At 37.3% G+C, this 15,565-nt stretch overlaps 1 long non-coding RNA gene across 1 annotated transcript; it reads left to right on the top strand.

The window, feature by feature from the left end:
- Positions 1–850: 850 nt before the first annotated feature.
- LOC132238009 (uncharacterized) lies at positions 851–3,265 on the top strand. Its single transcript, XR_009453714.1, has 3 exons — positions 851–1,192; positions 1,975–2,095; positions 3,147–3,265. It is a non-coding gene; the product is annotated as an uncharacterized LOC132238009 (long non-coding RNA).
- Positions 3,266–15,565: the final 12,300 nt, after the last annotated feature.

Here is a 15,565-nt window from a genome sequence, read left to right as displayed (position 1 = left end):
TATTAATTTAGCAGGTTGTTTTTGTCAGTCAAATATACAATAATTTAGAAAGTGATGAATAACAAATTTGTTGAGATTTAAGACAAAATTGGATAACATTAACTGCAAATGTTCTGTGTGCCTTGGAAGAGTCCATAAAAATTTACCACGGAGAGAATGAACATGGTTCTGGTTTCAGGCCAGGGAAGGGATACTGAGGAGATGACAGCCTTTGAAAAGCAGCCTCCGCCACTTTCTCTCATGCTGTGAATTATTTAGAAAACACAGAAATGACCACCTGGTGACTTGCTGGTCATGAAGGGACTGTGTGCTGAGATTTGCAGCTTGGCACTGTCTGCATGACTGGGTAGGTGATGCCACAGGATTTGGCAACATCAGGCAGTGTTACAATGTCAAAGGTCACAGGCACGCTGGCTTGAGACAGAACTGTAAACCAGGTGAAGAACGTTTTCCCGTTGGGTCACATCCTTGCCTGTGCCCTTGGATGTCTTTCAATATGTTCCAGACCTCCCAGGGGCCTGCTGCCTTAAACTGCTCTCCGACAGTCAGGCTTCCCATGGCCGTACCAGTGGTCTGCCTTTTTTGGGGCCTCCATCCTTTCTCCAATCAAAGCGGGTCTGTCCAGTGTCCTGCTCCCTCATTGTCCGCTCGGCTCATGCTGCATGACCTAATAAGCTAAGTCAATGTTTATTATGAGGCGTCATAGTTTCCAAAGTTTAAACAAGTTAGAAAAGTAGAAATATTAGGTATATGTCAGGTCCTGGTTGGAGATATTGTTTTGGAGAGGGAAGGAAGGGAGTCTTTTTTTCAGGCGTCTCACATTACACCTAGAAGGTAGGTTGTCTTAACTGACTATCTCCCTACAAAGGCCAGCAAACGGAGACCTAGAGAAGCTAAATGACTTCTAAGTAACTAGTGAAGAGCTGCAACTACCAGCCCATCTCTCCAGTTCTGAGGGGCCACATTCTTTCCATTAGGTTTGAAGAAGCAGAGGGAATGCCTCTTCGATTTTATTGTTTGTTTATTTTTTTTCTGTTTATAAAGATTTTTTTTTTTTTTTTTGCATTGAGCAGGAAGGTTTTGTGTGTGTTTTTTCTTTCTGTCTTTCTTTCCTTCTAGAGATTTTGTAAGAAGAAATGAGTTTCCTTGTCCAATTCAGTATATTTGCTGGTCACCTATTGGGAGTAAATTAGTAAGTGTTTGAATTATAGAAGTATTTAATCATTTAAATAAAAGAGGAGCCATAGATTTTGGCCGTTAGTAAATTCCCTTGCTTAAAAGAAAATAAATAAATGTATTACTATTTTTCAGTGCTTAAAAACAAGAAGAGTTTTGATAAATTGAAACTCATCTGAGAATTCCACAAAATCTGAAGCTCATGGATAGACTTCTTTAAATATCTCAGACAGAAACTTTATCCTTATACTCAGCCAGAATGCATGGTGCCAGAAAGCTCAAGAAAAATATGGTTTTCACAAGTTTCCCAGACTAGCTTCAGACAACATGAAATTTCGTCCAAGCTCTTATTTAAGGACTCTAAATAAAGATCACATCTGGCTAGCTATTAATATTCAGAGATTGATTTTACTTTCTGTATGTATGTATATATATATATATATATATATATATATATATACATATATACATACATATATGATTGATTTTACTTTATATATATATATATATATATATATATATATATATATATAATTATTTATTTGGGTAATAAAACCACGAATAAAATAGTAGACTTTATTCTTTATTTGACATAGACTTTAAAAATCATAACAGATGATAATGTGAGTCAGTTGTTGTTTTTTGACCTATTAAAGTGATATAGTACTTGTGAGTCTTTTTGCATCTGAATTGCTACAATTTTAAAAGTCATTAGGTCAATAATTAATGCAAATATACAGACTTAATTGTATTTCTTATGGAATTTCCCTGTATTTACTAGCTTACCGCCACTTTCAGGCATATGTGTATCAGAACAATATCTATTTGAAACAAAGACCAGAAAACCCACCTTTCCAAATAACATATAATGGAAAAGAAAATAAAATATTTAATGGAACCCAAGACTGGGTTTATGAAGGTAAGCTGTATTCTTCTTTCTACTGCTGCTGTGTTAGGCTTTTAATTGAAAATCTGAAAAGAGATCAAATCACAAATTCTCCTCTTGCACAAGGAGTGAAAGTGATTTTAGAAAGTAGCACAATGTCCTTTCCTCCCCATTGTTTTTATTGGCCAGGGGACACTGCCATGGATGGACCCAGGGGGTCCCTATGTGACAGAGATGGATATGTGACTAAATACATTTAGTAGCATTTAGATGAGTGCTATGCTGCTGAGATGAATGGTGGCATTTCTGAAGCTGTTATCTGTGCTATGAACAGGACGTGCATGTTCTGAAAGAACAAAATCTTATCAGACTGGTAGAGTTTATTTTTAATGAGCATCATAAAGTGGTAGTAACAATTTATATTCCAAGAAGTTTATGGTCCTTAAATGCTGTGTTAGTTCATTTTCTCAGGCTTATTTTTTCTTGAGAAAAATATTTTTTCCAGAACTAAACAACTGTTTATATTATTTTTCAGGAAAATATCCTTAATTTGTTATACTTCTGTGAATTTTGTCCTCTTTCTAGGTTCTGTAAGATCCAGGAAATAACTGGACTTTAAAAGGTTTTCTGGTCCTTACTTTTTATTAAATAAATATAGAACTTAACTGTTTTTGTTTTTTTTAAAATAATATTCCCAGGAGAGAAAGTCAACATTCAATGTTTATGTTACTCTGTAGCATAATTACAGTTTCCTTGTTTTGGCTATTTTAGGTGACTGTAAGAACCAGAAGTTGCCCCAAAGGGGAAAATTAATTCTTCTTAATATGTTTATTATTTATCTTAAAATTACATTTCTTATTAATGTCAAATCCTAAGAAGACTGTTTGATAAAGGGTGTAAGGCTAATCTATTCCTCTTAACCCAGATTACTTATCTTTTCAAAACCAAAGTAGGATATGTATCACATCTACATTTAATAAATTATTTTGGGCAATAATGGATATATGCAATGTCTTTAAAATATTTATAATGATTTTAAGAGTAAGCTCCAATTGTGATTAATATACTAGTATTTATTTTTCAGAGGAAACACTTGCTACAAAATATGTTTTCTGGTGGTCTCCAAGTGGAAAGTTTTTGGTATATGCAGAGTTTAATGATACAGAAATTCCAGTGATTGCCTATTCCTAGTATGGTGATGAGCAATATCCTAGGACAATAAATATTCTATACCCAAAGGTATGTTGAATACTTTTAGCAGATGCTTCTATTTCCCTGGTGTCAAAATGAGCAACCAATACAATGAAGACAGGTGGGATCAACAAGTTTGGAGAGCTTCTTATCCTTGTCCATTGTGAAGCAAACATTGCACTGTGATCTATTATTTATGTGGACATCTGTTGCTTTGGACTTCTGGTTGTGCTGGATGAAGTCATCTTTGCTAAATTCTACTGCAGAAGCTTTGAAAAACATATGATCTGGATCAGTGATGGCGAACCTATGATACGTGTGTCAGAGGTGACACGCGAACTCATTTTTTTGGTTGATTTTTCTTTGTTAAATGGCATTTATTTATTTATTTATTTTTTAAATATATTTTATTGATTTCTTACAGAGAGGAAGGGAGAGAGATAGAGAGTTAGAAACATCGATGAGAGAGAAACATCGATCAGCCGCCTCCTGCACATCTCCCAAAAGGGATATGCCTGCAACCCAGGCACACGCCCCTGATCGGAACTGAACCTGGGACCTCTCAGTCCGCAGGCCAACGCTCTATCCCTGAGCCAAACCGGTTTCGGCAGATGGCATTTAAATATATAAAATAAACATCAAAAATATAAATCTTTGTTTTCCTATGGTTGCAAAGATCAAAAAATTTCTTTATGTGACACGGCACCAGAGTTTAAGTTAGGGTTTTTCAAAACGCTGACATGCCTAGCTCAAAAGGTTCTCCATCACTGGTCTAGATCATGGAGGAAAACAAGCTTAACTTAAATTTAATTTTTTCATATTTCATGCTCTGAATTCAGGGTAAAGTTCTGTTTTGCAGTTCCCTCTTGAATTCTCATGGAAATGCAGGCTTGAGTGGGGAACCCAAATGTTGAACTTGATGTTCCTGTCAGGTAGAAGCAAACATGAGTTATGCTCTTTTCTGGACATAAAAGGTAGCTTAAATTTGTGAGCCTTGAGTGAATTAGACTAGGTGAGAGCCCAAAGACTTTTGCATAAACGTCTAGAAGCCTTAGTGTACACACTTTTCATTCATTCCCACGTCTGGAGAGACCTGTATGTGCAGTTGGAGAATGGCCAGGTCTCAGTGGAGAACAGCAGGTCCTAATTTAATTTAGACAATAAATCTTAAAGGAGATAAAATCACAAGTTCTCCTCTTGCACAAGGAGTGAAAGTGATTCTAGAAAGTAGCACAATGTCCTTTCCTCCCCATTATTTCCACTTGCCAGGGGACACTGCCATGGATGGACCCAGTGGGTCCCTATGTGACAGAGATGAGATGGATATACCTACACACTAGCAGTTTCTGAAGTGGCCGTAGCGACAGAAATAGAAATGTTACACAGCTTAAAATTCATTTTAATGTCATAGGAGAAACATTAAAGAATAGAGGTGAGTGTTTAGGTAGGAGACCTCTCAATGGCTGACTATTAATTCTGGAGCTAGAGATGTTTGGAAGTGAGAGATGTAATACTTGGGATTCGTGATGTAAAAAGACTTGGATCTTTAGGAGGGTAAAAGGGAGCAGAAAGCGGTGAAGAACTGAGGAGTAACTGGCACTGACAGAGAAGTTAGGCCCCAAATCCCCATGTTTCTTTGAAGACTAAAGTTGCTAAATCATCTGACTTTGGACTGAGAGGTGAGACTAGTTGGAAGAAGCAAGAAGTTCCAGCTGCACCTTCAGTAAAACAGGGGGTCAGAGGAAAACCTGCACAGTCCTTAGATAAATCCAAACAGCACGGAGTCTTTTAAGACTACTGACCTGAACAGTTGATTTAAGTTATTTAGCAATTACAAGATTCTCTTTTTCTGTGGCAAAATAACAGAGAAACTCTAAGAAGCTGTTTGGGCGTGAACTATACTGTCATATATATTTAGAGTGTATAACAGCATAGAAAACACAAAACAAAACATATTTGGAGATGAAATTTTCCTAAGTTTGGAGGGATGGTAGCAGTAGTAATGTAACCAGCTAGGAGACTGGTGATTGTTTGGACCAAATTATAGGGCAAAAGCAAAACGTAAATTTCACTCTGTATTTTCATACTTGCCTCTCAACCACAATCTCCCCAGGAGAGGGGAAAAATGATAATAATTATCATCATCATCATAAATGGGAAATAATATGCTTTAAAATCAGCAAAGAGATATCAATTACAGAACTGTATCCAAAATATTTTTTCTTTGAATCAAAGTGTCTTAATTAATCACTTAAAATATGTGTTTTCACATTAATTGACAAAGCATTTGTTATTGCCTTGCAAGTTAAATTGAAATAAATTTCCTGGTCATGTTATAAGTATTTTTTTCAACAAAATACACTTAATATTTTTATCTTAGAAAAACATGCCTAAATTTTTAAAATGTTTTTCAAATGTTGGTGATAATTAGAATTTTATGAGCTGATCTATCTTTATTTTCTTGTCAGCTAGAGCTAAGAATCCTGTTGTTTGGATATTTATTATTGATACCACTTACCCTGAGCATGTAGGTCCGATAGAAGTGCCAGTTCCAGCAATGATAGCCTCAAGGTATATTCATCTCAGATGCTTTCCACTTTTGAAATGGTATTTTAATACAAATTTCTTAATCAGTGCTCAGATTTCTTTTCTAGCGAGTTAATGATAAGTATATATACTATAAGCAAAAATTGAGTTTACCTATGCATAATAGCAATTTAATGCTTTTTCTCCTATACCAGGAATGGGCAACCTTTTTGTGTGTGTGTGCCAAAACCAGCAAAATCTCTGACTTAAAATTCTTCAGCGTGCCAACCCTAACTTTTTGAGAACGTGTTTTTCCTACTTGATATCTCTTAAGGTGTATGTATGTGAAGAACCTTGAAGAAATAATAAAATTCATTCGAGTGACAAAAACACAGTATATGATGATGAAAAATACATTTATTTTTTAATGTATACATGTACACTGATAGTCTGACAGAAAAATTTATGACTCTGTTTGATATTATCAGTGGGACTTATGCTGCTGCATCACTAATGACAGAGTTTTTACATCATGTTTATATATCGTGACCTTCAGAGATATGCCCAAGCTACTACTTTCATCCGTCAGGATACTCCTATGATGAGACTTAACAAAATTCATCACTGAGAACAAAGATTCACAAGCGTATATGGATGAAAACATGGAGAATAATACTGTTGCAAAATTTTTTAAACAGAAAAAGTTTTCTGGAATGGCATTCCAAGTCCTCAATAGTTCATTTTTGACACTTCTCTCTGGTACTCCTGTCTCTAATCACTTTTTTTTTCAATGTTTTCCAAGTCAATTGTAAGGTCAACAAATTTCTACTTCCAAATTGAGCTACTCTGAAATTCAATCAACTGCATATCAAAATCAGCCATGTGTATCCATGAAAACATTTTAAGTTTAGTTCCTCCAGTTTCCAGAAACCTCATATATTTTTCTGTCTCTGCCAGTTGTCTGAATTTCGCAAATCTTGGGAAGAACTGCTCAATAGTTGACTTGATGATGTTTAAAAACAGCTTTTGAAGGCTTTGACAGTCTGTTCTGTCATCTTTTGGGAGGTCTTTGATGTGCCTCTTGAGGTTTGGGAAATATCTAAACCTCTCACCATCCACATCCATTTAAAAGACTTCCAGTTTCTTTTCAAAAGCCTTTATGTGACCAAACATAACATCAAGTATCTTGCCAGTTCCTTGTGTTTTAACATTTAAGTCATTCAAATGTTCACAAAAATTGTAAATGGAAGATTATAAGAGAGGGTTTCACATGCCAGCAAAAGTTACTGGCGTGCCATGTTTGGCACGCGTGCCAGGGGTTGCCCAACCCGGCCTAAGGTAAGTTTCATTGGGTATTACTAGGTCTCATGTAACAGAGTAGAGACAGACCCTCAGGACAGGCCTGGAAGAAGATTAAAACGTGAAACTGGAATCATTATTCTATTATCTCTGAATGAATGGTAACTCCCTTGCCCTGCCTTTATTGCAATTGTTTTTCTATTCCTAGGCCCTGCCCTGAGCTACCATTTTACCTCGAAGCTTTGATACTCCCAATTGTCTTCAAGCTACATTTGCTTTACCTAGCTCATACTTATCAGTAGTAACTGAAGGATCTAAGGTAACTGATTAATTGTTGCTAAAGCCCCATTCCCAAACTTTTTTAAATTATAGTTTTAATTAAATTTTTTAGTTTGGAAAATTTCAAACATATATATAAAGTAAGCAGCATCTCAGAGTAAACCTTGTCTATTCATCAGCCAGCTTCAATAATTCTGCCATGCTTATATTATTTATTCATTCACCCACACCCCTCTTGTAATTTTACTACTTTTTTTCTTTAGTTAAAATTTACGCAAATTTAAATGACAAATCTTAGCTACAGCATTTTGACAATCAAACATACCTGGGTAACACACACCCCTTTCACAATATAGAATATTTCTTTTTCCTGAGAAAGACACAACCACAGTTCTGAGTTTTGTTAACCTTAGTTTTACCTGTTTTTTAACATCTACAAAGTGGTTCATGCAGCATGTAGCTTTTTGTGTGCAGCTTATTTTACTCAGCATAATTCTATGGAAGTCATCCATGCTGCTGGTACCTTTTTGTTCTTATTGTTTAGTAGTATCCCCTTGGACCAATTTCATGCCAAAATTTGTCTATTCTTTCTTTTGTTGATGGATAGTTTGGTTGGTTCCACTTTTTTAATTATTGTATATAAAGCAGTTGCAAATATTTTTTTAAATTAAATCTTTATTGTTCAGATTATTACAGTTGTTCCTCTTTTTTCTACCCATAGCTCACCTACACCCAGTTCCCACCACGCCCTCTGACCTTACCCCTCCCACGGTCCTCATCCATAGATGTACGATTTTTGTCCAGTCTCTTACTGACCCCACACCCTTTTCCCCCCAAGAATTCTCAGTCCAGTCCCTTTCTATGCCCCTGGTTCTATTATATTCACCAGTTTACTCTGTTCATCAGATTTTTTATTCACTTGATTTTTAGATTCACTTGTTGATAGATATGTATTTGCTGTTCATAATTTTTATCTTTACCTTTTTCTTCTTCCTCTTCTTAAATAATACCTTTCAGCATTTCATACAATACTGGTTTGGTGGTTATGAACCCCTTTAGCTTTTTCTTATCTGTGAAGCTCTTTATCTGACCTTCAATTCTGAATGATAGCTTTGCTGGATAAAGTAATCTTGGTTGTAGGTTCTTGGTATTCATCACTTTGAATATTTCTTGCCACTCCCTTCTGGCCTTCATAGTTTCTGTTGATAAATCAGCTGACTGTTGTATGGGTACTCTCTTGTCAGTAACTGACTGTTTTTCTCTTACTGCTTTTAAGATTCTCTCTTTGCCTTTTGCTCTTGGCTTTTTAATTATGATGTGTCTTGGTGTGGTCCTCTTTGGATTCCTTTTGTTTGGGGTTCTCTGTGCTTCCTGGACTTGTAAGTATTTCTTTTACAAGGTAGGGGAAGATTTCTGTCATTATTTCTTCAAATAGGTTTTCAATATCTTGCTCTCATTCTTCTTCTGACAACCCCATAATTCAGATGTTGGTATGCTTGAAGTTTTCCCAGAGGCTCCTTAAACTATTTTCATATTTTTGGATTCTTTTTTCTTTTTGTTTTTCCAGTTGGGCGTTTTTTGCTTCTTCATATTTCAAATCTTTGACTTGATTCTTGGGATCCTCTTGTCTGCTTTTGGATCTGTGTATATTATTCTTCATTTCAGTCAGTGTATGCTTAATTTCTAGTTGTTCTTTTTTCATATCCTACAGGGTCTCAATAAATTTTTCAGCAGTTTCTGGCAAATTCTTGAAAAACCTTATAACTGTAATTTTGATCTCTATATCCAGTAGTTTGCTTTCCTCCATTTCTGTCATTTGTGATCTGTTTCTTTGCTCCACATTTTTTATGCTTCCCTGTGTTGGTAGAGTGGCTTTGTGTGCTAGGTGTCCTATAGGACCCAGTGGCTCAGCCTCCCCAATTACCTGAGGTGGACACTCTTGCTGCACCCCTTTGTGGGATTTGTGCACACTCTTGTTGTTGTTAAGCCTTGATTATTGTAGGTATCACTGGGAGGAATTGACCTCCAGGCCAATTGGCTAGGAGAATCAGCTGTGCCAACGGTGAGAGAACTTCTGTGCTGAAGACACCCATATGGTGCAAGACTTGCTTCAGTGGGTCTTTGGTGCTCACAGAGTCTGCCCCCTGAGGGTTTCCCTTATGGATCTGAGGAGTTGTAGTCTGGATGGTCCCACTCTGACCACTGGGTACACTGGCTCTTGGATCTAAGGAAGTACTAATTTAGCCTCTACCTGAGGCTACCCAACAGGAGCTACGAAGAGATCTGCAGATTCCCCTTCCTTGTTTGGGGTTTGGAGTTGCCCAGATGAGGCCTAGCTGTGAAGCAATGGAAGCTGCTATGGGGCCTTGGGCCTTCTCTTGGCACTTCTGGGTATGTCTGGCCCAGATGCAGTTTGTTAGGTAATTTTCAGATTTCAAAGGGCCAGGGCATTCATATGTAAAAGCCTCTGCTGCAGCTTGGGTGGGGTGGGGTCTCAGGGAATCAACAGGGTGGAGCAAGCTGCTATGGCTGATCCTGAGTCCTTCCCTAAGGGGCCCCATGTCTCAGTGTCCCAGTAATCTCTGCAAGCACCTCTGAGAGAAAGCCACCCTCGAGTTCCGAGTTCTGCCCGCTGCCAGACAGTCCAGTTTCTCCCTGTATGATTCTGGGTCTCCAGAGACTTTCCTGAGCTGGAATTCAGAGCAGTCGGGGGCTTGTGACTCCCACTGATTTTAAAAAGACAGTTGTGTTCTCAGCTGCCAGTCCTTTCCACGTGCACCTCCATACCTCTGCACTCCACCTCCACAGCTCCTCTGAGTCTCAGTGTGCTTTTCTTTTTACTTCTAGTTGTAGAATTTCCACTGAGCCAGCCTTCCTGTGGTTCTGGATGATGCCCGTTTTGTCTTTTAGTTGTATTTTTGAAGTTGTTGTGGGAGGCAGCAATTTCCGGTGTTTACCTATGCTGCCATCTTGGTTTCTCTGTTGCAGATATTTTTTATGAGGCTTTTTGTGGGTACATGTTTTTATTTCTCTTGGATAAAATTGGAATTATGAGTCAAAGTGTAGTTTTTCCTTTAGATTTAAAGTTTAACCTTTTCCCAAAGTGGTTGTAAATAGATTTTTGGGGACGGGGTAAATTGATAATTAAATTAAATGGCCAAGAAAATCAAAACATCTTAACAAGTATATGATGAGGAGTATTACTTTCTCCTTGTTCCCATCTAACCCACTGCTTCAAACTACGGGAAAACACTTTCCTTAGTTTCCTATACATTCTTCTAATTTGTAAATACAATTATGAGTAAGTTAACATAGTTGTCCCTTTCATCTCCTCCTACCAAATGTAGCCTACTATCTATCCATAATGCATCTCCCTATTTTCCCTTAACAACATATCTTGGTGTCTTCCCATATTGATGAACAAAGAGCTTGTTCTTCATTCTTTTACTAAACACTGCTCTAGTGATGGTCCCTTGGATTGGTTCTAAACTGTTACTATTATCCACAATTCTGCAATGAAGAACGTTGTACTGACACCATTATATATACATATATGATTAATTTTCACAATGGCGCTTTAGTATCAGTAGACCAAGGGTTACAGTTATTTATAATTTTGATACTATTGTGAAATTGTGCCTCCAATCATTTGTGACATGTTGCACCACCATCAATCTTGTCCATATTCTTGCCAACAGAGTGCACTGTGTACCTGGATCTTCATCATCCTCAAACATTTCAACCTAAGTATCCTGAACAGCTAAGGAAAACGAACAGGAAAAAACCTCACACACCATGATTTTGTGCGGTTAGGTACTGAGCAGGACCAGCTACATAATTTGGAGCCCAGGTACAAAACCAAATAATGGAACCCTGGTTCAAATAATTAAAATTTCAAGATACTAAGAGTACAGCATTAAACCAAGCATGGAGCCCTTGTAAGCATGTGTCCCCATGCAATGGCACCGGTCGTAAGCCCATGGATGCTGTCCATGCTCCAAAGCATCATAATAAAAAAATTCAATAATTACCTAATTTTATCTAATATTATGTAAATTTTTGCACTCTATTCCAGGTATTAATTGTGTTTTATATTACCTATATCAAATTAAATTGACCTTTCATATTCTGAGGTCAAACATATACTGGCTCAGAACACCAGGCACCCCCCTTGTAGCCTGATAGGAAAACTATAGGTAACGTCAATCAGAACTTGCCTACTTCCAGACAAGTTTTTTAACACTAGTCATAACTATATGGCCACTACTTTTCTTGACTCTCATCTAAATAAATTACTGCCATGATGGGAATTGGAGTCTGGTGTTGGGACAATATTGGAAGATCTATACATTCAAAATGCACTTGATGCTTGTCTTAATTTCTCATAATGCAATGTCTGTAAGAGCTTGATTTGCCCTTCCTAGAGCCGTGCACTATATTGTGGGGTTCTTATTGCTTCTGTATTCTCAGAATGCTTATGGTGTGAAGCACCCAAGAATCAGTGTTGGTGGGCTGGAGATGAAGCCAGAGGAAATTTCCTGGAAGAATTTGGGATCGTCACTTCTGAAATCATAGAAAGCAAGTGGGGTGGAGGGAAAGAGACAAGTTTTAGTGAGATATTGGGAGAGGACATTTACTGAGATGCCAGATGTTGTGGTGGCTTAATATCTTTATATCTTATATCTTTACATCATCTGCAGAGCTCCCTTCTTAGGACTGCTCCCTAAACAAGTAGCACCTGAAAAGAAAAGAAAAACAGAGACACAGAAAGAGAGAGTCAAAGAAACATCTTCCCACCTGCACAAGGAAGAAAATGTAGAACTAAAAGCCAAACAACTGTAGCCAATATACCCACGAGGATCAGGGCAAGAGGGAAGCACAATTTGATCATATGTTAAACTAAATCACACTCTCATGCCATTACTGCACTTATGTGTTCTTCCAGATGGCCCTGAGTGTCACTGTTCTCTGCTGCTCCCCCCCCCCCCAATGTTGGCAGTGCCAAGAGGCAGTCCTCAGGTCAAAGCTGCAGAAAGCACCAGGGAGGAGGTGGAGAAATGAGATGGTGTTTTATGCAGCTGTGCTTCACAAACCTTAATATGCATATGAATTGCCTGGAATCTTGGGAAAATACAGGTTCTTATTCAGTAAGTCTGGGCTGGCCCAGAGTCTACATTTCTGGTACGTGATTCTGGTCCATAGACTATGCTTTGAATAGCACCGCCTTTTATCATTGGAAATCACCAGCATGGAAACCCCTTCCTGAGGTTTTCCAACTTCATGTAGAATTAATCCCGATGGCATGTAAGTAGTTCTCTACCCAATAGTGGATCCAATCCACAACTGAAGAGTTTGAGTGCATTGGAAATGTCCCACCAGTTCAATCAGTGATTTACTTCTGTACAAGTCATCAGGTTCATCACGCTGCTGATGATATTAGAAGATTGAAACCTAGTTAGAAAATGTTGTGACGGGTTTGTCACATAGAATTAGATTTTTCTATTAGAAGGGTCGTTGAAGCCACCCTCTCATTTTATAGTTCCAGAAGCTGAGGCACTGAGTGATGTGTGACTGGACCACAGATACACAGAATGTTGACAGCAGCCAGAGTAAAATCTAATTACACTTACACAGTCCTCATGCTGTCTGTCCAGTCCTTTCCTATATTTCTCTTTGTCTAAAGTGATCAGACTCATAGCTGCTAAATCCTATAGATCATTGAATTCCTAAGTGGCAGATGATGAAGCTCAAAAAATACATATGATAGCATGATTATATCTTGTCCCTTTGTAAATTAGTGTCCAGCTCTCTTATCAGTAGAATTAGCCTTTAAATATCCATTAGAAGGAAAAAGGAATACTAAACCCTGTCTTATTGGCATCCCCTATCTTGGATGTTTAATCCTCATTTGGCTTTATCCTTCTTCTGGACTCCAATTTATTGCAATAGAACAGTTTAGGTTCGAATGGATATTCTTTAAAATTGCCCCCAAATACAAATTAATTCCATATAGTGTGGATGAGAAGATTACTAACCATGTTTCAAGTGAGTGATGTATTTATTTGGGAAGATGAAAGGATTATATTCAGATAAATTCATAACTAAGTAGCAAAATGGAAAGACTAGTAAGACCCTTAATTGAGGCCATCCTCAAAGAAAGGTTAGCCATAAAATAAGTAATTTCACATCCACAGCATCAAAGTTCACTTCAGAGTGAAGCATAGTAACCTCCATCTTGGGTAAAAACTGCTGTTTAAAATTTTAAGCCTGATATTCTGGCTTCTGTAAACATTTGCTTGTTTAAATAATAGGGTAGTTAGCCTAAGTGACTCCATTTTGACCTCTGTTTCCAGAATAAGGCCTGGAAACTCACATAAACCACCCCATTTTGTTGCCAGCCCCCTTGTGCTTCTACAAAGGCTATTCTCCTGTTCCTGAGAACCAGAGCTCCAAAATGCTTTCCCTTGACTCAGTGGCTCCAGGAACTTAAACTATAGATAACCTTTAGAGATAGGTAACTTTGCTCAATTTGGCTTCGATTCAAACTGCTTTCACAAGGTAGTTCCACATTCCAACATCTAGCAGGATGTGGTTTTTGCCTTATAAGCTTGCTGCTGTACGCACTCGGGACTTCGAGATTTGGAGAGAGCTAATGCCCCCTTGTAGCCGCCAGCTTTTGAATTGAAGACTTCTTGATTTGATTCCGTGATTGAAGCGTCCTGTGTTCGACTCGCGGGGTATATTACAACAAGAGTTCATCAGCAATTGTCATACCTTATTGGTGAGTGAAAGGTGAATTTCCCAAATATCCTTTTCATTCCTCAGGAATTAAAACAAAAAAAGCATGAGAGTAAATGAAGTTTCCTGGCCTCTGAGATCCCACCCAGTGCAAGGGTAGAAAGAGATGAGCGAAGGGAGTGGGCGAGTTAAATCATTTGTAACAAAAGCTCATTACTTACAGAGGAGAAATTTATATTGTCAGCGTAATATCTGTGGGGCTAAACAGCGCTAGAGAGTATATGAAAGCAGTGTGCTTTGGTGCAGAACTACAGAGCTCAGGACACAGCTCATCTCCAGTTCCAAAGAGGGCTCGCTCTCTCTCCACCTGCTCTATTCTATGCCTGATATCAGAAGGTAAAATTCCTATTGAGTGATTGTAAGACTGTCTATTCTGATTTGTTTATAGTTAAGTATTTTTAAGGGGATAAAGTATGAATTCAAATGTTGTTCTTTCATCTTATACTTTTCACTAATAATACACAGGGTAGAATTGACTTGAAAAAAGTGATACAAAATATATTTACATAAACATCAACACAGTGAAGCCGCAAAATGAGTCGGAAAACTAATTCACTAAAAAGATATGAAGTTGAAAGAAAAACAAAGATTCAAATCAATGAACTTGATATAAGACTTAACTGTTATGAGAACTGTGTTTTTAAAATAATGGGTAACATTTTAAGTATATAAATATTTTCCTTAGATTTGATTAACGTGTCTATTACTTTGAACAGAAGGCCCCTTTTACAATCAGCAGAAATGTGTCCATTAGAGAGGCTGTAATAGCAATTGCTCCTTACCAGTGAAAATTTATCATTTTATAAAAGAGAAGAATCAACATCATCTTTCAAATATTCAAATTTCTAATAACTCTATCAAAAACTCAAAGTCCATGAAATCAGCTGTTCGTGAATAAGATAGCACATTTGGTGCAGTCAACTAATCAATTATTGGGAATTCTTTGAATGCAGCTGAGAGAAACCTCTGATTTATAATTGTCTACTATGTATTCAGGACCAATAGGAATAAATAAAATGTCTAAAATGCCCACAATATGAAATATAATGTTAGCAAATCTCTATAGAAACAAAATCAGATGTTCTAAAATACCTATTTAAGCCCTAGGGACAAAGAATGATTTTACAAAGATTCTCAATGGAGTAAATGATCAAGTGGTGTGTTTTCCTACACATACCAAGGACGTATGAGAGGAAATAAGCTGAGCAATTTTAAAAATTATGTATTTGACCTACAACCCCAATACATTTAGAGATATTATATAATGCCACCTTGCTTATGTCTAAGATTAATTTTCTAAAAGACTTCCTATAGAGAATGCTATTGTTCCCATATTTTCCCTTTAAATTTGAGTGGAAAAGTGTGGTTTTTACAAAACTGCACATTCTCTCCTTAGGCTATCTGAAGGAT

Source organism: Myotis daubentonii, chromosome 7, assembly GCF_963259705.1.
Source record: "Myotis daubentonii chromosome 7, mMyoDau2.1, whole genome shotgun sequence".
Classification (NCBI taxonomy): domain Eukaryota; kingdom Metazoa; phylum Chordata; class Mammalia; order Chiroptera; family Vespertilionidae; genus Myotis; species Myotis daubentonii.
The sequence above is the reverse complement of the archived record's forward strand: the minus strand, read 5'-3'. Positions and strand labels throughout refer to the sequence as shown.